Below are 22,380 nucleotides of genomic sequence, written 5' to 3' on the forward strand. Positions count from 1 at the left end.
ACTCAGTGCTGATAACGTGCCTGGTGCTCTGATGTTTCAGAGTTGAGGCATCAGAAATGGGCAGATGAAAGCTGAGCACTTTAGTGCATAGAGCTGGTGGAAGGTAATAGCTGGAAACTATAAATCCTGAGATTTCTGGAAAAACTGTTTCTGACTTCGCTGTGAATTAAAGAAACGTACTCTAGTGATGTAGAATGGATTTCTAATTGTGAATTAGACAGTGCTTGTGTGTTAGGCTGACCCAGTTCTCGCAGCTGTGGGAGGTGTGTGAGATGTCCCAAACCATGCTGGAGGAGGAACCCTGTTGCCAGGTCTGCAGCAGGTTGACAACACTTGTGTCTGTCAGCACACCTCGTAAAAATCATCTTTTTAAAGCAACTCAAACAGCTCCAGCATGCAGACCAGCAGGGCTGGAGGGATTGAAGCTGAGTTATCTGGCACTGTGTGACTGCTCTGGAGGTTCTCTGCTCCTGGCTGAGGAGTGAAGGCTCCTGCTGCCCTGCAGGGCCACAGCTCTGCTCTTCCCTCCTTAATTACCTCTCAGTTAATCCATGTTAACAGGCAACCTACAATGAACTGGACACTCAGGTCTCTGTGATAGGTCTCTATATTACAACGTTTCTCAGTTGTCTGAAATCCTCTGCAGGAGCACATCCCAGTAGATCTATATAAGTGTCTGCTATATTTAGTATAAATTCAATATTGTCAGCAAGAAAGATCACTTACAGCACTCCGATTGTATTTTAGTTTTAGTGAAGCCATTACTGGAGCCATGTCTTTTATTTATATTAACATGTTGTTAACTGTAAGCTCATAAAGATGTAAAGTGCATGAAATCAATTAGGTACAGATTTAAGGAGTGGACATAAAGGAAATTTTCTGATTTACCTTCCCATTTGTTGAATATAGACCTTGCATTACTTTGAACATGAAAGGAATCAATTGACTCTATTTAATTCCCTTAATTAATTTCTGTTATCGTTTTCCTTGCCTCTTTACTTCCATTTAAAACTACCTGGATCCCAGTTAGAAAATTCCCTGAAGACATAACAATTTGAAATAAGAAGGTTTATTTAAAATTATCATTTGGGCTCTAAGAGCTTATTAGTTAACAGCTATGTTCCAAGGTAATCTTCAACTTCACATAAGGGTTTAAATTTTTTAAAAATATGTTTGCTTTTCTACGTTTTCTTTGTTTTTTTATTAATTTGTAACTGGAGAAGTATGGAAAGCCTCTTTCTCAGTAGAGAGAATTTTCTAAACATGCCCAAGCCCGTGGTGTGTTATTTTTAGCAAGGGAAAAGCCTATCAACTAATTTTTTGCAGTATTTTCTCCAAAATACTGAGACCTCTGTATAGAAATGCTAATCAAATTAGATTTGGTAGGGATACAGTTTTTTCAGTGCTATCTACTTGTGAACCAGATTTCCATAATGTGCTTTTGATGTCAAAAGCTGCAGCTGAACTGCAGCACCTCAGGATTGCAAATAGCAACAACCACCAAGCTTTTGAGAAACTTCTTGGTTGGTCAGGTTGGGGTTTCTGCTGCCCATGGACACTATAAAAATTTAGTAACTTTAGTGACAAAAGAAGTGTAAATGAGTCAATAAATGATCTGGAGACCAGCCCTGTCAGTTGTGTGTGAGATGCTGCTCCTGTTTGGGTTTGGCTGTAACTCCAGCAGGCTGGGCTGTGCTGCTGGGTGGTTAATTAACCTCTCACTCATTACCAGGAGCTAATGAGTAGAGCTTGGCCAGTCTGGTCTCCTGAGGCTTTTATCCCTGCTGCCCCTGGGTTCCTGCAGTCCAGGGGCCCCCCTATTTTCCCATGTGGTGGTGCTCAGTTTGTGGGAGCCCTGCTGTGCCACTCCTGGTGGGACCTGGGTCACCTTTGGAGCCAGGCTCGGCTCCAGGCCCAGCAGTGGCACCAGAGCCACGGGCAGGCCCTGAGCCCAGAGCTGCCCCTGCCCAGGAGGCACAACTTCTGCCCTGGGCAGTGCCCAGCCCTGAGCAGGCTGCCCAGGGAGGGGCTGGAGTCTCCCTCAGCGGGGATCCTGCAGAGCCCTGTGCACACAATGCTGTGCCCTGTGCTCTGGGATGGCCCTGCCTGAGCAGGGAGGTGCCACCAGGGACCCTCTGGGCCCCTCCCAGCCTGGCCCAGCCTGGGGTTCCATTTCTTTCAGATTCCTGCCCAGAATCATTTGTGTCTCCCCAGATGAAGTCCCTTGGTCCCTGTGGAAGGAGTGCTGCTGTTGGCTGAGCAGAGCTGGACCCTCTCCCAGCTGTGCACTCCTCATTGTGACCGTGTTCACAGGGGTCTGAGGATGAGGGAAGAGACGAGAATGTTGAGTCCATGTTTCAGAAGGCTGATTTATTATTTTATTATAAATATTATATTAAAACTATACTAAAAGAATAGAAGAAAGGATTTCATCAGAAGGCTGGCTAAGAATAGAAAAGGAATGGAATGATAACAAAGGTTTGTGTCTCTGACAGAGAGTCCAATCCAGCTGACTGTGATTGGCCATTAATTAGAAACAACCACATGAGCCCAATCCCAGATGCACCTGTTGCATTCCACAGCAGCAGATAACCATTGGTTACATTTTGTTCTTGAGGCCTCTCAGCTTCTCAGGAGGAAAAATCCTAAGGAAAGGATTTTCCATAAAAGATGTCTGTGACACCTCAGGGTTCTGTGGCCTTGGCATGGAATGAGGGTCAGGCCAGTGGGACTTGGAGCTGTCAGGAGCCTTTTAGTAAAATCCTGGAAAAGGTGGATCTCTGATGCATTTGGGTACTCTGCCTGAATCTCCGAGTATCTGTGCAATGTCTAAATCTGGCATGTGAGCACTTGGTTCCACAGGCTGCTCTGGAAGTGTTGGGTTCGGTAAATGCTTCAGTGATGAGTTGGAGGATTGGAAACTGGGAATCCTGAACAGTCCAGCATTGAACCTCCAGGACAGCTGACAGTCCTACACCACATAAGGGCTGAGTTTTACAATTAAAACCTCAAGTGCTCATGAATAATGTATGTGGTCAAACCAGTTAATCACAGAAAGGGAATGGGCTGTGTGCTGCTCTTTAATGTTCACTGTTGGGAAACAGGAGGGGAAGAGGCCACTTCTGTTCATTCTTTGAGAAGAACAAGCAGCAGCAGGGGTTGGCTGGGGCAGAGGCTTGTGCTCTGAGATCACTCTGGAAAACAGAATTAGTGATGGATCAAAGTTGTAAAGTTGTCAGCTGACCTATGCTTGTGTCACCAAGCATTTGGAAGGGAAGTGCTTTCAAATGTGTCTCTAAATGCTCATCATCTAATGAGACAGAATAAAGAGTAATTCTTTAGGGGAAGAATTGACTGAATAGAAAACAGCAGCTATGCCCCAGCCCTCGACTCCCAGTACTTGGCCAGAAAAAGGAGGGTTTCTAAAAAGCACTGGGGCATGTGTGTTGGTGGGCTTAGGTGGCATCTGCCATGCTTGGGATAATCAGGTTTTGGGTCCCCTGGGGCTCTGTTCTGGGTGAACTCTTTAGATGCTACAATGGTAACAGATTTAAGTAGGGGGGTTTGTGTGTGGTTTGGGGGTTTTTGTATTTTTGGGTTTTGAAATGAAGTGGATTAGTGGGGCTTCCTTCTGGGAACAATTTTCTAGGTAGATCTTCTTTAAGCTGTAATTACTCTTGGGGCCAGCTGAAAGTGAGGAGCCTTACAGCTGGGGATGTTGTCTCCCATTACAGCTGGAGGCAGGGAAGTCTTCAGGGATTAAGAGAAAAATCCCACCAGGCCCTTGCTGCATCTTACAAAACCAGGCTTTAAGTGACTTTCTCAGTTTATGACTGGAAGTCCCTTGGCACAGCAGAGTTGTCATGGATACTCCAACTCCAGGACACTAAAGCCCATCATTCATTACATTTATGAAATCTCCAACACTTTTCAATCTGCTCTCAGTACCATTGCAAGCCTACATCAAAGCAGATGGTGCAGAGCTGCAGGAATAACCTCTTTACCTCCTCGGGCTTGGAGAGGGCTCTGCTGTTCAAAAAGCTCCAACAGTGCCAATAAAGTCATCACCTGAGCACCACTGGGGTAGCCTTTAATGTAAATAAAAGCACAAATTGTCATGGTTTCACTAGAGAGCTCTCACAGCTACGAATGTGGGGCTGCCTTTTGCAGCCCAGAGCCCTCTGTGCTCCCTAAATTGAGGTGAGCTATTTTGGATGCATGACATCAGTCAGTGAGCATAGACCTGCTGACCCACAGCTGCTTGGCAGATTTTGGAAGTTGGGCCAAGTGCTGGGATAAAAGGTGGACTCGATTATTTCTTTCTTTGCAATGATGTGGGGAGAAATGCTCTTCGTGTTCAAGTTGCAAACTGGAGATCATAAGGAAAAGTTAAAAATAAGGGGCATTATGAACCTGCCTTGGCTTTGGAGTGGGTCTGGATTTCAGTCTGTCAGACTTGCCCTTATTTCCCTGTTTAATTGGCAATTAGTGCAATAGATCTCTGTGTACCCCTTTAGAATTAATTTCAGCTGGGTGCTGACAGATCACAAGGAGGAGGCAGGTGAAGACAGGTTGAGTCTTGAAAGGCAGCTTCTTCCATGTTTCCTTAATTATTCCTTCCAGGAGCTGCTAGCAACAACAATGCCTTTGTTATTGCTTTATTGAACAGATGTAGGGAAACAAATACATTTTTTTTTTAGGAAACTTAGCTTTTGGGCCTGGTTCTAATAAATTATTTCAATTGACGTAAATGAGTGAGCTGTCAAGTGCACCAGTATTCACATGATTCCCCCTTTCAGTGCTAAAAATAATGAATTGTAACTTTTGTGGAGCATGGCAGTGATGCTTTGTTGGCTGGAGTGAGGCAGCCAGAGAAGGGAGCTGGGAGCTGGTGGTGCCAAAGGCTGCTGGCTGCAGCAGAGGGTGACAAATCTGTCACTGAGGGTGCTGTCCCTGCCCAGGCACTGTGTGAGGGCACGGAGAAACCCAGCCCTGGATGGCTCCTGAGGCATCTCCAGCTGCCAGGAACTCCTTGATGAGCACAAAGAGTGCTCATCTGGCTTTCTCTGGAGCCAGAGAAGACTTTGAGCAGCTGCTAAGGCAGGTCCCACCCCATGGCTCAGCTCCTGTCCTGGGACAGTCAGGACATGGGACAGACAGGGAGGGTTGTCCTGCAGGAGAGCTGAGCCCTTGTTGGGGTCTCTGGCTGGTCAGAGTGGCCCCTAGAAATGTTAAAAAGTCTCTTTTCCCAGCCAGGTGCTTAAAGAAGGAGTCAGAGCTCTTCATTTCTCAGTCTCAAGGTTGTTTATTGTATTTTATCTATAAAATTCTTTCTCCTGTCCTGCCGAGGTCTGCTCAGCACGACAGTCTGAGGCACTCTGCCTGCCCCTGGGGCTGTGTTATGTCTTTATACTAAAAACTACCTGTACAGTATTTACAATTACCTTCCAATACCTATCACCTATGTTAGACAGTGAGCTTCTACTCTAAACCAATCTAAAAGTGCCACCATCACAGCAGAAGATGGAGGCCAAGAAGAAGAAGGAGAAAGGCTGGGCATGCCCAGATCCCTCCATCTTGCCCCCTGAATCCCCATTCTAAAAAACCCCAAAATCTACTTTTCCACCCTGTGATAAATTCACTAACATTCTACTTAATTTGTTGTGGCTTGCAGGTCTTCATCTAAGGTTGGTAATTTGCTCCATGGGTCATGATCAAACCCACAGGGGCATCTTGGGCTCTGTGCCAGGGTCTCTGAGCCCCTTGGCAGGGGTCTGGGCTGCTCAGGACAGCCAGAGGGATGTGCTGGGTTCCAGCAAGCCCTGGGCTGGACAGGGAGGGTTATCCTGCAGGAGAGCTGAGCCCTGGGCTGGACAGGGCCATCCTGCTGTGGAGGGGAGGGAAGTACAAGGAGGGATCATTGCCTGTTCTTGGGGACAGCACAAAGCACACCAGTGCCCCAGCCTGGCCCTGAGCCAGCCCTGTGAGCACAGGAGGCTGCAGCCTTCTGTCCCTCCATCCTCAGTGCTGGCTACAGAGCCCAGGGACACCCAGGGAGCCCAGGGATAGCCAGGGACAGCCAGGGAACCCTGGGACAGCCAGGGACAGCCTGGGATAGCCAGGGACAGCCTGGGACAGCCTGGGACAGCCAGGGACAGCCAGGGATAGCCAGGGACAGCCTGGGACAGCCTGGGATAGCCAGGGACAGCCAGGGATAGCCAGGGACAGCCAGGGACAGCCAGGGACAGCCTGGGATAGCCAGGGACAGCCAGGGAACCCTGGGACAGCCAGGGACAGCCAGGGATAGCCTGGGATAGCCAGGGACAGCCAGGGACAGCCAGGGATAGCCAGGGAACCCTGGGACAGCCAGGGATAGCCAGGGACAGCCAGGGACAGCCAGGGACAGCCTGGGACAGCCTGGGACAGCCAGGGACAGCCTGGGACAGCCTGGGACAGCCAGGGAACCCTGGGACAGCCAGGGATAGCCAGGGACAGCCAGGGAACCCTAGGACAGCCAGGGAACCCTGGGACAGCCAGGGTTAGCCAGGGAACCCAGGGACACCCAGGGAACCAGGGACAGCCAGGGACAGCCTGGGAACCCTGGGACAGCCAGGGACACCCAGGGAACCCTGGGACACCCAGGGACAGCCAGGGAACCCTGGGACAGCCAGGGACAGCCAGGGACAACCTGGGAACCCAGGGACAGCCTGGGAGCCCAGGGCCAAGCAGGGAACTCAGGGAGCCCAGGGACAGCCAGGGAGCCCTGGGACAGCAGGGACAGCCAGGGACAGCCAGGGACAAGTAGGGAACTCAGGGAGCCCAGGGCCAAGCAGGGAACTCAGGGAGCCCAGGGCCACCTGGGTGTGCTGCAGAAACCACTGAGAACAAGCACAGCCTCCTGCAGGGCTGTGCAGGGAGGCCTCATGCAGAGTCTATCAGAAATACCCATTTGTTGTGCCCTCACTGCACTGGGCCTTTGCTCTGTCCATGCAGTGCAGGTGTGCAGCAGCACTCCCTTAATTCTGGCTTTGTCCCATTTTCCAGCTGTTCACAGGGTTTTATTCTACACTTTGCTTCACCTCTTATGCAGAACATTTTTCTGATCTATTTCTTTCAAGTGAAGCTACAATACAATATTGGAGAGAATTAAATAGGAGGAAACCTTCCCTTTCAAAAAAAAAAAAAAGGTGTTTTTTCCTTGGTGGTTTTAAACTGTAAGTGCAGGAATAAACACAGGAAGTTAACTTTTCTTTGGATCAATGACTGAATTGAAATTGGATGAATCATTGATTTTAATTTTTTTTTGTGCAGCAGAGATGTTCTAAATTGCATCAAGGAATGCCATAACTTGGAAGTAAGGGGTTTGTGTGTGTGCTTATGGAAAATGGTCTGTGTTAATCAGGATGAGAGTAATAAACACTGAAAGCCATGAATCCTACCAGGAGAGAGGACAACCTGTGGAAAGAGAGGGGGGATTTGTAGGCCCTGCTATAAAGTTGCTTTGGTGTTTGGTGGCACCACTGAGGCCAGGAGAGGTAGGGAGGGCAGTGTGGCTCTCCAAGGGATCAGGTTCCCAAGGATTTGGTGCAGATGTTGGCAGTGTTGGGAATGAGCCAGGGCAGAGATGCAATAGCCTTTTGTACAGCAAGAGGAACCTTTCCAACAGCAGTAACTTTGTGAAATACTTGTGTGGTTTGAGATGTTGAGGGGCTGCAGCTTTATTTGTGTGTTTATTTATTTACTTACTTAAACATCCAGGAGAAACAGTAAAGCCATCCTTGTGAGGGGGATGGGAAAGTGATGATGGTAAATCCACCCTTCAGTGGCTCTCCAGTCATTAACTGCAGCCTCAGGTACACTAACCTTGCAAGGAGAATAAATCAAAAATGCTTAAAAGGTTTAGCTACAACCCCCACCCAGCAACACCCACCTTCATCATAGTTCAAACATCAAAAAGGAAAGAGGCCTTGATAATATTGAAGTTTGGGAACTCAAGAAATTACAGAGGTCACTTCAGATCCCATGGCCCTTGAGCAAAACCATTTCAAGGCATTTTACTTTTCTGACCTTCTTTGTACATATTTGAAAGCCACAGCTTTTTACCTAAAGTGCTCTAAAGAAGATTAAACAGCTTTTTAACATCTGCTGTGTTCAGTGTGTAGGAAGAGCTCTCGGTTGCTAGCAAGATAGATGGGGTTTTATGTGATTTGGAAAAGGTGTTTAAACATACTTTGATTTATGTTTTTGCATTCTGTTACACTCTGAGAAGGGGTAAAGAAATACCTTGCTTTAATTTGGTGATTTTCATTCAGGAGAAAGAAATGCTTTAAAAACAAAGCACACCCAGATCTAGAGGTCAGTTCTGTTGCAGGCATAAAATGCAGCAGCTGTTTAACAGCAAGTGGTGACTGTGTGTAATGAGGTGGTGCAGAAATGCAGAGTACAGAGGGAACCTGGGAGAAGATGGGGATAAAAATACAGACTGGCTTGAAAGAGCAGCTAATATTTAACAATTGTGGGACAAATGAGAGATTTGGCAAATGTGCTGTAAGGAATCTGCCTTTCTTATTTTAGATGATGAAATGTCTCTGTGATTTGATAGGGTCATATCTTGCCTGCTGTGGTTAATCAGAGAGGACAGAGCTACTCTGAGGATGTCAGGACTTGGAATGTCCACACCTGTCTCTGTGTTGGGGCTGACTGGGGTTACTGAACTGGGAAGGTGTTGGAACTGGGAAGATGGGAGAGTTTGAACTGGACCAGGTGTGAGAGAGGCCCCAGAGCTCTGGAGGGCCAGGCTGCCCTGGGAAGGGAAGGGGCTCAGGGAAAGGCTCCTGGAGGAGCTGGGGGTGCAGCTGAGGGCTCTGTGTTGTACTTGAGACAGACACAGTACAAAGCAACACACTCCATTTCCAGAAGGCTTCAAACTGGTTTTACTCTGGCATGCATGCTTTTTATGCATTCTTACAAAACTCATCAGTTTACACTTCACTCACTGGTCATGAGAGACAAACAAAGTGCTCATTGGAACAGGCAGCTGCAGGTTTCTCTTATTTATCCTTCTTTCTTGGTTTCTATGCCAATGGCCTTGGTAGGAAATTCTTTCAGGGGCAAACATGGATCCTCTGATCAAACTTCTCTCACAGAAGTGGCTGTAAAGCCCCTTCCACAGGTCTGCAGCCACCACACCTCAGGGACAGACCCTCATCTCAGTGCCACTCACCCCTGCCCGAGGGCATCCTCAAATCACAGATCCCTGTCCTGAGGTGCTGGCTGCTTCCCAAGAATTCTCAACAGAGGCTCTGCTTGGAAAAGATCTCAATGAAACACAGCTGCACCTCAGACCTGCGGGAATTGGGAATATTCAGAGCCTGTGAGTGTTTACAGGAGGTTCCTGGAGAAAATACCACACACAGGGCAGGTAAAAAGGACTGGGGAGAGTCCAGAACTGCAATTCTCAAACTCATATTTTCATTTTTCTATGCTGTTCTCATTTTTCCATTTTTTTCTTTATTTGGTTTCATATTTTGTTCTTTATATTTTTGGTTCTTTAATCAGTAGAAAGTACCAGGCCACTCATTTGAGTCCTCCTGGAAACTCCCTGCAGCTGCCAGGTGATCCTTACCCTGGATGTCTCCCCTAAAACAGAGCTCCCAGCACAGCATTGACCTTTTGGGGTGGCTTTGGCTCAGATCCAGAGGAGGAATGGGGCCAGCAGCAGTTTCCAGCCTTAGGTGTTTGTTTTCTCTCCCATTCCAAGCACACATCTGATTCAGGCTGTGCTCTGCTGGTTGCAGGGTGTGGCTGGGGCTGTGTGTTCTGTCCCCATGTGTCAGAGCTGGGGCAGTTCTCTGCTGTTCTTGGGGCAGTTTTTTCTTGATCTCTCCCCCAGCCAATCCTCCCTGCAGGAGATCTCTGCTGTCCATGGCCACTGAGTGTCCCTGCAGGGCTGATCCAATTCCAGCATCCCATGGGGAGATGCTGCATTGCCCAGGGCAGGAGCCAAGCATTCCTACCTGGATCCAATGTGAGCCTGGCACAGCCCAGCAGCCTTTGCCCAGGCCATTGCCAGAGGAGCAGCTTCTGCTGCCCTGCATGGCCAGAGGGAGCCCAGGCCCATCTGCAGCAGCCCTGGAGCTGCAGAGGAAAACTCCCCCCTTGTGCAGGATCCCTGCTCCAGCAGAGCCACAGCTGGCACTGCAGGAGGGCTGAGCCCCCATGGGATGGGGCTGTGCCACCCCCTGGCACACAGGGGACAGGGACTGCTCTCACTCTGGCAGTGGTGGATTTTTTGGTTTTTTTTTTTTGGGTTTTTTTAAATTTTATTTTGTTTGCACTATTGCATTTGTATTTTTAATTTTCCTAATAAAGAACTGTTATTCCTATTCCCATATCTTTGCCTGAGAGCCCCTTAATTTCAACATTACAATAATTCAGAGGGAGGGGGTTTGCATTTTCTATTTCAGGGGAGGCTCCTGCCTTTCCTTAGCACTCACCTGTCTGTTCAAACCCAGACATTTGCTCAGCCTGTGAACTCCCCAGGGATCATCTCTTAGGACAGAGCAGCAGCAGATGTGGGATGGGAATGGTGTTTGCATTCTGCTGCTGCTGCCAGTGATGCAGTGCTCTGCACTCAGCCATGCCTTGATGTTTCCATAAATTCCCTCTTGGGGTTTGCACCCCATGAATCCAGGCTTTCTGCTTGGATCAGCCTCACAGATCTGGAGAAGCTCCTTTGGAGAAGTAACTGTGGATGTTTGAACTTCAGATGAAAAGCCAGGCGCTGAATCTCTTATTTATCAGAATTTCCCTTGATGTTAATAAGAGATGGAGCTGAGCAGGATGCAGAGATTCAGCCTCAGGTTTCTGGAATTCACATTTGCTGTTGCCTGATGTACATTGGCTTGCATGAGTTAATTACCCTGTACAGAGCATCAATTTTTCTTCATTTTATATTTAGATGCTTTGCTCAGAGCTCCTCTGCCAACTTCATGTTGTCATCAGTTTATTCCAGTGATGCTGGAAACCGAAGTTGAGCAGAGCTTGTTTGATGTCTGGACCCTGAGAAAAGCACCTGTAACTTCCAGCTGTGGCTCTCTGAGCTTCTGGTGAGGAGCAGAAGGCTCTGTCCAGATGCCTTTGTATCCCACAGAGTCTGGGATGGGTTTAGTGGGTGGAATTTTGAGTGGAGGCCTGAACCTGGAACATTCTGGAGTGAATTTCAGTAGCTGAACGAGGCCTCCAGGAAAGATGGAGAGGGACTGGGGACAAGGGTGTGTGGTGCCAGGACAGGGGGAATGGCTCCCACTGCCAGAGGGCAGGGCTGGATGGGATATTGGGAATTAGGAATTGTTCCCTGGGAGGGTGGGCAAGCCCTGGCACAGGGTGCCCAGAGCAGCTGGGGCTGCCCCTGCATCCCTGGCAGTGCCCAAGGCCAGGCTGGACAGGGCTGGGAGCAGCCTGGGACAGTGGGAGGTGTCCCTGCCATGGCAGGGGTGGCACTGGATGGGCTTTGAGGTCCCTCCCAGCCCAAACCAGTCTGAGATTCTGTGATTCTTACTGTGGGAGCCAGCAGGGCTGATCGTGCTTCCCTCACCTCTGTCTAATGAATTTTGTGTGTCAGGGTTTGATGTGCTTTGTCCCAGGGACAAAAGCTTTTATAGCTCAGCAAATTTGCTGAGATCTCCACTGCTCTCTCAGTAAAGAGATTAGTTGAGGAAATAAGTTTTGCTCCCTTGGGAACTGTGGTGCATTGCCACTTTGTAAACACACAGATGCCATCACAAGAAAAAAATCCAAATATTGTATCAAGCTGTGATGTCTGAAACATTGTTTTATATTCTGAAAGACTCCTGCTGTAATATTGGAGAGTCAGCTATCACAAAAGGGAACAGGGAGGATTTAATTTTTTACAAGGCTAGAGCTAAAGAGAGTGATAAAATTCTTATGGTGCAGCTCTTTTAGGGTATTTGCAAGGAAAACCAAACATCTTCCTAAAGTAAACTTCATGCTGTATCTTCAGGAGTAGGCAAGTCACAGCACAACAATTTTCACAAGAGGGGAAATAGGAAATAACCAACCCTCTGTAGCCTCAACCTGCCCTCTCCAAGTGCACATCATCTCCTTGTGCTTCAGCTCAAGTGTCCCAGGTGATTTCAGTTCTCATGATGAGTTGGAGGAGAGTGAAACTGCCAGATATTTGATTGTAGCTTTGTATTTGTCACATGAGATGTTTGGCTCAGGGCAATTCCACCCTTTTGTTTTAACTTGAGGAAGGGAAAAGGTGCAGCAGCGCTGGGAGTGCCATGAAGAGGCTCCAGTTCTTTCATGTCTGAATTTTTTTTCACCTTGCACTCTGCAGCTCTCCCCAGAACTCGGTGGGAGGTTGGGCTGTTAGGGCAGGAGGTGTCACCTGTGTCCCCATGGGCTCGGGGACCTTTTTCCCTGCCCCTCTGCTTGCCTCTCACACAGAACTGGGTCAGTGCTTGTGGCACTGCTCTATCAGGTTCCCTGGTTCACCTCGTTTTTCTCTGAACTTACCAGGAAAAAGAAAATTTGCATTAATTAGGAAGAATTGTTGCAAAACGCCAGTGCTGAGAAGTGAAAAAATGCAGCTGTGAGCAGCAGTGGTGTGAACCTGCACTGGGCAGCAGAGCAGGGATGGATCACAGCCTCTGCCCTGCCTTTGGGGCTGGCCCTGCCCCAGCCAGGGCCACCAGGTCCCTGTGTCACCCTGCTTTGAGCTTCACTGCCCCCTCTCCTCCCTGTGCAGAGCCAACCCTGCAGGATCCCTGTCCTGGTGGCTGTCAGGCTGCTGCAGGCACCCAGTGTGCCCCCAGTGCCACCAGCTCTGCCAGTGCCCCTGTCCCCAATGCCACCAACTCTGCCAGTGCCATGCACCCTGTCCCCAATGCCACCAACTCTGCCAGTGCCCCTATCCTCAGTGCCACCAGCTCTGCCAGTGCCATGCACCCTGTCCCCAATGCCACCAACTCTGCCAGTGCCCCTGTGCCCTGTCCCCAGTGCCACCAACTCTGCCAGTGCCCCTGTGACCTGTCCCCAGTGCCACCAACTCTGCCAGTGCCCCTGTGCCCTGTGCCCAGTGCCACCAGCTCTGCCAGTGCCCCTGCACCCTGTCCCCAATGCCACCAGCTCTGCCAGTGCCCCTGTGCCCCATCCCCAGTGCCATCAGCTCTGCCAGTGCCCCTGTGCCCTGTGCCCAGTGCCACCAGCTCTGCCAGTGCCCCTGTGCCCTGTCCCAGCGCCACCAGCTCTGCCAGTGCCCCTGTGCCCTGTCCCCAGTGCCATCAGCTCTGTCAGTGCCCCTGTGCCCTGTCCCCAGTGCCATCAGCTCTGCCAGTGCCCCTGTGCCCCATCCCCAGGGCCACCAACTCTGCCAGTGCCCCTGTCCCCAGTGCTGCTGTTTGTCCCCAGGGCCAGCCCTCCTGCTCAGCTGCCCCTCAGTGGCACAGAAAGCCCAAGCACACCAGGGCTGTGCCTGCAGGGGCCCTGCTGCTCCCTCTGCTCCTCCCCACAGCAGGGACAAGCCCACGCTGCCCTCACAGCCACAATTCCATATTCTCTCTCAGGATGCTCATCAGTAAAAGCAGCTTGGGGAGAGGAGAAAGCAGCTTTCCCTGACTCACATTTTCAGAAGCTGTAAATAGTACAATAAACTTCCCCAGAAAGCACTTTGTGCAATCTGAGCATTTTTCACCCTAATTTGTCATCTCTGTAAAGTATCCTTTTTTCCCTTACAGATTTATTGTTTTTCTTTGCCCAGTGATTCCTGAAGCCTGTCAGTATCACTTTTAAAACTGTATATGTAATAAGGGACTTGTCAATTAAACAAACAGAACAAAATCACCCAGAAAATGCTTTGGAGTTTGGTTATTTAAATAACTACCTTGTCCCTGTGGAGTATCTTCAGCCAAGACAAATAAAATCCCTCAGGTTTGATTCCTGAAGGAGCTGACAAGAAAGATGGAGAGACACAATTCACAAGGGTCTGGAGTGACAGGACAAAGGAGAATGGCTTCAAACTGGGAGATAATAGGCTTAGATGGGATATTGGGAATTAGGAATTGTTCCCTGGGAGGGTGGGCAGGCCCTGGCACAGGTGCCCAGAGCAGCTGGGGCTGCCCCTGGATCCCTGGCAGTGCCCAAGGCCAGGCTGGACATTGGGAGCAGCCTGGGACAGTGGGAGGTGTCCCTGCCATGGCAGGGGTGGCACTGGATGGGCTTTAAGGTCCCTTCCAACCCAACCCATTCTGTGATGCTGTGAAAGGGCAGCACAGGCTGAGTCCACCCTGGGCCCTGCTGACAGATCTGGGCTCAGTCATTCTTCTCCAAATCCATCTGTGAGCACAAATGAGAAAAGGGAAGGCTTCTGGTAGTTATGCTTTGAGCCATGTGGAAACCATATTTACAGGGTAAAGAGATAATAGAGAAAATAGTGAGAAAATCCAGCTGGAAAACTGTCTTGACCTCCAGCAGAGTCCACCAAAGCTTTACAAGGAGGCTGTGGTGGGGAAAAGCCACTCATCCAGATTTAATCCTTTCTGTTTTGTCCAGGTCATTCCTTAGATCTGGATGTTAATCCTTTAATTTGTGGTGTCCAGAGAACACAGAGGCTCTGGCAAGGCTGGCTGATGGTGTGAACATCAGGGTGTGTTTGGCAGGAGAGCTCAGAGCAGGGTGAGCTCTGGGCAGGAAGGTCCCTGTCCCCTGTGCTGCAGGTGAGTTTGCTGCATCCTCAGGAGCACAAAGTGCAGCCCCAAAGCACGAGCTGGGGCTGGAATGGTGATCCCTGAGCCTGTGGGGCAGGGCTGGGAGGGCTGAGCCTGCTGCTCTAGAGCACCTTAGTTACAACTGATCCACCAGGAATGCTGCCTTAGCACACAGACAGGACCAGGCTTTGCTATTCTGCTCAGATACATGTTAACAGCTACTTGGAGATCTGTTCCAGGGATATAAATAGGCTTTAGCAGGTAAAGCACTAGCTTGGAGTTGTAAATAAAGATGTCAAATGATAGTCCATAACCAAACTGCAGATCCTGGTTGGAGGGTGATGGCTTTTGCTGTGTTCATGGGTATCTTATATCTAATGCACCATAAAAGTGCTGGGTTTTATAGCCATGGTTGTACTGAAGTGAGGGATGGTACATCCCCAGCCTCCAGCACTCCCTCTGAACATTCCCTGTTCCCAGAAACTGCACAGCCCAGTAAGGTTTTCATGAGGGTCCATATGGGAAACATATGGAAAAATATCTCTTTGATCTGTCATTTATTAATGGCACCTTATGAAATATTTTGTTTGTTTGTCTTTCAGGGCTGTTCTTGCCTTCCCATGAAATTCAACTCTTCCCCTGGGTAAGCTGATGCTGTTGTTTAGTTCTGGGGAAGTGAAAAAAGATCCCTCTGCTGTGGTGGGGTGACCCTGGGCCCACCAAGCCCCTCTGTCACTGCCCTGCTCAGCTGGGCAGGGCACACAGGACACAGGGAAAGGCTCTGCCTGGGATAAGGGCAGGGAGGGGTCCCTCACCAGCTGCTGCCATGGGCAAACAGACCCAGCTGGGGGAAATCAGTTCCATTTATCCAACACATCACATCAGAGGGGGAAACTGAGAAAGAAACCCAAATCTTAAAACACTTTCTCCAAACCCCTCCTTTCTTCCCAGGCTCATCTTCACTCCTGACTTGTTCTCCCTCCTCCCCAGAGGCTCAGGGGGATGGGAATGGGGCTGTGGTCACTCCATCACACATTGTCCCCCCTGCTCCTTCCTCCAGAGGCCTTGGACTCCTCATCCTCTGCCCCTGCTCCAGCCTGGGGTCCCTCCCAGGGGAGAGTTCTCCAGGAGCTGCCCCAATGTGGGTCCCTTTATCCATGGGCTCAGTCCCTCAGGAGCTGCCCCAGTGTGGATCCCATTTCCCATGGGCTCAGTCCCTCAGGAGCTGCCCCAGTGTGGATCCCATTTCCCATGGGCTCAGTCCCTCAGGAGCTGCCCCAGTGTGGATCCCATTTCCCATGGGCTCAGTCCCTCAGGAGCTGCCCCAGTGTGGATCCCATTTCCCATGGGCTCAGTCCCTCAGGAGCTGCCCCAGTGTGGATCCCATTTCCCATGGGCTCAGTCCCTCAGGAGCTGCCCCAATGTGGATCCCATTTCCCTTGGGCTCAGTCCCTCAGGAGCTGCCCCAGTGTGGATCCCATTTCCCATGGGCTCAGTCCCTCAGGAGCTGCCCCAGTGTGGATCCCATTTCCCATGGGCTCAGTCCCTCAGGAGCTGCCCCAGTGTGGATCCCATTTCCCATGGGGTCCCGGGTCCTTGCAGCAAACCTGTCCCAGGTGGGCTCCTCTCTCCATGGATCCCCAGGCCCTGCCAGGACCCTGCTCCAGCAGGGGCTCCCATGGGGTCAGAGCCTCTCCAGCCCCCCCTGGGCTCTCCTGGCCCTGCAGGGGGATCTCTGCTCCCTATGCCCTCAGATTCTCTCCAGTTGCTGCCCCCTGGCATCTTTGAGGAACCTCAGCTCCAGCACCTGGAGCAGCTCCAGCCCCTCCTTCAGCCCTGCCCTTGGTCTTTGCAGAGTTCATTTTCTCAGACATTCTCACTCCTCCCTTCTCCAGCTGCAGTGGGGCAGTTTGGGGTTTTTTTCCCTCCATTCTTACCTCAGTTACCCCAGAGGTGCTACCACAGTCCCTGCTGGGCTGGGCCTTGGCCAGCACTGGGTCTGTCCTGGAGGCAGCTGGAATTGGCTCCATCAGACACCTGCAGCCTCTTGCAGCCCCATCCCTGCAGCCTCTCCATCCCCCAGTCAAACCCAAAACACAAGTGAGGGTTAAACTTCAGCCTGGGGAATCAGCAGCAGCCGCAGAGATCCCTCAGAAGGCTCTTGCTTCTCTGAAAGTGCCCTTGATGATGCAGATTGAAGGGAGATCAGTATGGAAAACATGACCTAGATGTTCTTTCTAAGCAGAATACTTATATATACACACATAAATATATATATGATATAATCATCTTGCAAGCCCTGGCAGCTCTTTAAAGGAGCAGCAAAAGCTCTTTTTCTTCAGAAATACCACATCAACAGCCTGAGCACAGTCCCCAGTGATTAAAGCTACACCTACAAGAGAAGCTGGAAGCTTTGCCAGTAAACCTTCCTCCTGCTAATGCTGCTCAAAGACCCTTCATTATCCCACCCAAGGCAGAGCTGAAAAATAGATCCTTTCCAGCATCCCTGCATCAAAAAGGAGAGATTCAGGCAGTGGCAGCAGAATCAAATATACAGAAATATTTCACCCATTCTGCAGTGATTGGCAGATGCCCCTGAGACCCCCATTCCATGTACAGAGACTCTGTGCTTCCCATGAGTGGCCATTTGATTGCTCACTCAGAATTTTTCCAGAAAGCTGTTTTGCATTAGGAGTATGTTTTAATTTGAAATCTAGTAGCTGGATAATTGATAAATTATGGCCATGAATAGCTTAAATATAATTAGTTATTATGAGGTAGAGAATTGTCATTTTTATAAGGAGGACTATCAGGTTATTATTGTAGGATTTGAATAACCATTTATTAAACATTAAAGTAATTACAATTAACCCTTTTTGGGTCATTGCTTGTATCTGTCAAAATTTATTTTGTTCCCTGGTAGAATTTTAGTCCAAATTAATGTTGAGGCCTTGTAGTTGTTTATCATAAATGGTCTCCTAAGCCAAGATGGAACTGAATAAACAGCAAGGCAGCTCACAGGTTTGTACTGGTCACTGGTATGATCCAGCTCAGGGAGCCACTGTAGTGAAATTAAAAATATGGGGCTTAAATGGGTTTGAGTCAGAGGTAGGTGTTGCCCTGGCCATTTGCACAAGGATGGGTAACAGGCTCTAATGTGCCTCCAGGTTCCCAGTGCACTACTGAGATTCTCCACACTAAAGAAAGAAAATGTTAAGACATGAATGTGAGAATTAAATCCAGTTAATGATGTTTTATTCACTGAATTGCTCCATCTGAGTAACTTGCCCCAACCCTGGTCCAAAGCTTTATTCCAAAACCCAAGTTTTGAGATCTCAGTTCTTCCAGCATTTCCTGGTGGGGCACATTTTCTCTAAATGAGCAGCATCACTGACTTCCCCAGGGCTGTCCAGGGCACTGCCCAGGCTGCCCAGGAAATGGGCACAGCCCCAAGGCTGCCAGAGCTCCAGGAGCTGCCAGGGATGCCCAGGCTGGGATTGTTGGGGTGTCTGGGCAGGGCCAGGCCTGGACTGGGTGATCCTTGGGGGTCCTTTTTCTCTCAGAATATTGTGATTTCAGCTGGTAGCTGTAACTGGGAAACTTCAGGCTTGAAGTCCTTAATGTCAATTATCTCAAGAGGTGCTCCAGTCAGACTGCAGACTGTTCCAGTCAGAATGGTTTCTGTGTGGCCCCTGAGTGCTGCCAGTCCTGGGCACTGAGATCTCTGTGCTGGGTGCAGTCCTGAGCCCAGTGAGGGGCTCCTTGTGAGCCCAGCCCTGATTCCTCCTCCATCCACAATGAACCACCACAGGCAGCTTAGTGGCTAAACTGAGCTCAGGGCTTTTCTCTTTGGCTTTTTAATTTAATGTATAGGCATATATATAATTTCAAAGTGACCTACTCAGTTTTTACTTCATGCAGTTTAGGTACAGGAAGAAAAGAATCCATCTGTGGAATTTCCCTGTGCAAAATGCCAAATGTTCAGTTGGAAAGGAGACTTCTTCCCCCAGTCAGGTGAGTGTGAGTGCTCAGAGCTGTGCCATGTTCACCTCGCTCTCCAGGGGCCTTCTCCTGCCTTCACCCACCCTTCCCCTCTCCAGAGGATGCAGTGTCAGAGGTGGAGATGGTCAGAATTATGAATTATGACAAAGAATCCTTGGTGCTGTCCTGTGTCTGAGCACCAGGGCACTGAGCAGGTAAAACAGACACCCTCTGTGAGCTGTGCTGGAGCTGGAGCTGCTGGGATTTGCCCTGGAGGGTTGTGAACAGCATCACCAGACCCTGTGACTGTTCAGGGTGATTTCTGGAAATGGGGGAACGTTTCCCAGGGAGAGCAAAGCAGTTTGGAAAGCTGCTGGTGGGATGTGTTCAGCCTCTCACATCAGGGGGTTTTGTGGCTCTTCATTTCCTATCACCTCTGTGGGTCATAACCTTTTTTTTTTCCTTCCCCCCCACCAGAACTGTCTCCTCTGTATGTCAAGAACTTCCTGTAGGAAATTTTTAGACTGCTGGTGGCAGCCCCATGGAATGAGTCAGCTCTGTGCTGCTTTCAGTCTGGTGAATGAAAGGATCCTGGAGGCATAATTTCCTTATTACTGCAGCCTGGGTTTGACAAAATTGTAGAATTCACTGCTTTCTCATAGATATGTCTGTCTAATTGACAGAAAGAAAACACCAAAGCCTCGTGTGAATCAGAATTCCAGAATCATTAAGGATGGAGAAAAAACTCCAGGATCAGCAAGTCCAACCTGTGAGTGACCCAGCCCAGAGCTCTGAGTGCCACCTCCAGCCCTTCCCTGGGCACCTCCAGGGATGGGCACTGCAAACCTCCCTGGGCAGCCCCTGGCAGTGCCTGAGCCCCCTTTCCATGGGGAAATTCCTGCTGATGTCCCCCCTGAGGCTCCCCTGGCCCAGCCTGGGGCCGTTCCCTCTGCTCCTGTCCCTGTTCCCTGGGAGCACAGCCCGACCCCCCCGGCTGTCCCCTCCTGTCAGGAGCTGTGCAGAGCCACAAGGGCCCCCTGAGCCTCCTTTGCTCCAGGCTGAGCCCCTGCCCAGCTCCCTCAGCCTCTCCTGGGGCTCCAGACCCTTCCCAGCTCCATTCCCTTCTCCCAGACCTAAATGTGTGCTGATCAGAGGCACCACTGTGTTGATAATTTATTGTGTGCCTCAGCATTTGCCAAAGCAGGAACACAAGAGCAGCAATGCTCTGGTTAATTATTCTGATACCTCCCTTCCTTAAGAGGCTCTGAGATGAGTGTATCTTTTAAAGGAAAAAAATTAAGTCTTTTATCCTGTAGGTTTTTTCCCAGAGAAATACCAAAAATACCTTTCTGCTGAGAATTAGTCTTTCTGCATAAAATGCAAATCCACAGTCCAGGCCCCAGATAGACACACACTGGAATGGCCTCACTGCTGGTGCACAGTCCTGGCTGTGCTGCTGGGATTCTTCAACCATTTCCAGCTCCAGCACTCAGCCACATGCCTGAAACTCCTCACCTTAGTGCTGCTCGTGTTTTCCCTTTCTTTGAGGCTTTGAAGAGCTTAAAGATCACCTCTCTCAAAGTACTTGACAAAAGTATCTCTGCTCTGTGAGAAGGTAACTCCTGCACTCTTCATCTGAAGCCTTTTTCTATCTGCCTGATCTTGTCATGTCTTTTTATTTTTCCCAGAAAATTCACCTTCATCCTCTTTTTTGTTTCATGAGCAGCATCCCACTCATTTGTGGCCTTCTCAGCCCTGGGGGCAGCTCTGGGTGCTGTGTCCAGCTCTGGATCCTCAGCACAGCAGGGACAGGAGCTCCTGGAGCGGGGCCAGCTCAGGCTGTGAGGATGAGGAGGGCCTGGAGCATCTCTGTGCCCAGGAAAGGCTGAGGGAGCTGGGGCTGCTCAGCCTGGAGAGGAGCCCCAGCTGAGAGGGGCCCTCAGCCCTGGGTGTCCCTGTGTGCAGGGAGGGGCAGAGCAGGGCCCGGGCTCGGCTCCAGGCCCAGCAGTGGCACCAGAGCCACGGGCAGGCCCTGAGCCCAGAGCTGCCCCTGCCCAGGAGGCACAACTTCTGCCCTGGGCAGTGCCCAGCCCTGAGCAGGCTGCCCAGGGAGGGGCTGGAGTCTCCCTCAGCAGGGATCCTGCAGAGCCCTGTGCACACAATGCTGTGCCCTGTGCTCTGGGATGGCCCTGCCTGAGCAGGGAGGTGCCACCAGGGACCCTCTGGGCCCCCTCCCAGCCTGGCCCAGCCTGGGGTTCTGTGAATCACTGACAAGACAAAAGACAAAACCAGGTATTATGAAGACCAGGGTAAGAAACAAGGTGTTAAACACATTTAGGCTTTGGCTTTCCATGTGGCAATCTCAAACTCTATTTCCCCACTGCATTCCCCAAATATTTCCTACTTGTCCCACCATCCTTGGTCATCCTGGCCATCCCTGTCTCAAAGCCCTTCAGAACTGACCAGGACATTTAGGATTAATGGCTGAGCTTTAGTGTTTCCATCCACCAAATGGATATTGCTCATCTGAACGTTATGGTCAGAGCTGATGGCTCTAGAGCTCTTTAAAGATATGATGCTGTAAAAATTGTAAAGGCTATTGATAGTTTATTATTTTTTATCTTTAATATTTACAGCCTTTCACTTCCTTCTTGCATAACATAGCAAATGTTGTTCTGCTTCCTGAAAATGTGTGGTAAATCAACTGATCCACTGTTGTTCTCAAGTATTCTTACTTAGTTAGTTTTCATGCACATGTTTTCGAATCTATGTAAAATATGCCTTAAATAGCTGAATAAAATAAATGCCAGGGCTCTTACAGCTTTTTCCACCTGCTTTCAATGCAGAGCTGCCAAACCATTTCAGTAGTTTATAGCCTGTTGCCCAAAATCAAATTCTGTGTTACTTTTGGTTTAAGGGCTAATAGCTTTTTGAAATATATTAGTGTTTTCTGGTGACAGATCCAAGATTAGCTTTTATCCATTGTTCCAAGAGGTATTCCATAATCCTGTGGCACAGTCAACTTTATGAGGAATTTTACAACCTTTCATAAGCACTTTGTGTTTTAAAATGCTAAAAAAACAGTTAAGGAGAGAGGAAAACAAAGCACTGCAGTGTGTCCCTCTGATGTTCCATTGGCCTTTGAAGTGCTGGGGAGCGAGGAGGGATGACTGCAGGAATGACTGCAGGAATGACTGCAGGAGGAATCAGTTTGCTCAGACAGACTGAGCAGCCAGCCAGCCAAAGTTTCTGCATGCTGCAGAGCTGCTTTACTGGAGGAGTATTTGCCTTGAGACAATGAACAGCCAGAGTGGGGGAGCCCAAGTCACTGCCAGACCTTGAGCACGTCCTTGGGAGCAGCAGCGCTGAAGAATGGCATCCACTGGAGTGATGTCAGTCAGTCCTGAGTTTTTCCTGTGATGAAATCAAAACCAGAGTGGGCAGCAGGGCAGGGATTGGGATTCTGCCCCTGTGCCCAGGTGAGACCCCACCTGCAGAGCTGCCCCAGCCCTGGCCCAGCACAGGCAGGAGCTGGAGCTGCTGGAGGAGCCCAGAGGAGGCTCCAGGATGGGCAGAGGGATGGAGCAGCTCTGCTGGGAGGAAAGGTTGGCACAGCTGGGAATGCTCACCTGGACTGGAGGAGCTTTGGGCTCACCTCAGTGTGGCCTTG

General features: G+C 49.8%; 1 long non-coding RNA gene across 3 annotated transcripts in view; it reads left to right on the forward strand.

Moving 5' to 3' along the window:
- LOC143695534 (uncharacterized) overlaps positions 1-22,152 on the forward strand; it is a 60,508-nt gene extending 38,356 nt beyond the window's left edge. For all 3 annotated transcript variants that reach the window (XR_013184825.1, XR_013184824.1, XR_013184826.1), the window contains 3 exons: positions 15,332-15,372; positions 18,651-18,743; positions 19,394-22,152. This is a non-coding gene — a long non-coding RNA (uncharacterized LOC143695534). The remainder of the gene's footprint in view (positions 1-15,331; positions 15,373-18,650; positions 18,744-19,393) is intronic.
- Positions 22,153-22,380: the final 228 nt, after the last annotated feature.

Source organism: Agelaius phoeniceus, chromosome 20 (genome assembly GCF_051311805.1).
Source record: "Agelaius phoeniceus isolate bAgePho1 chromosome 20, bAgePho1.hap1, whole genome shotgun sequence".
In the NCBI taxonomy this organism is placed as follows: Eukaryota; Metazoa; Chordata; class Aves; order Passeriformes; family Icteridae; genus Agelaius; species Agelaius phoeniceus.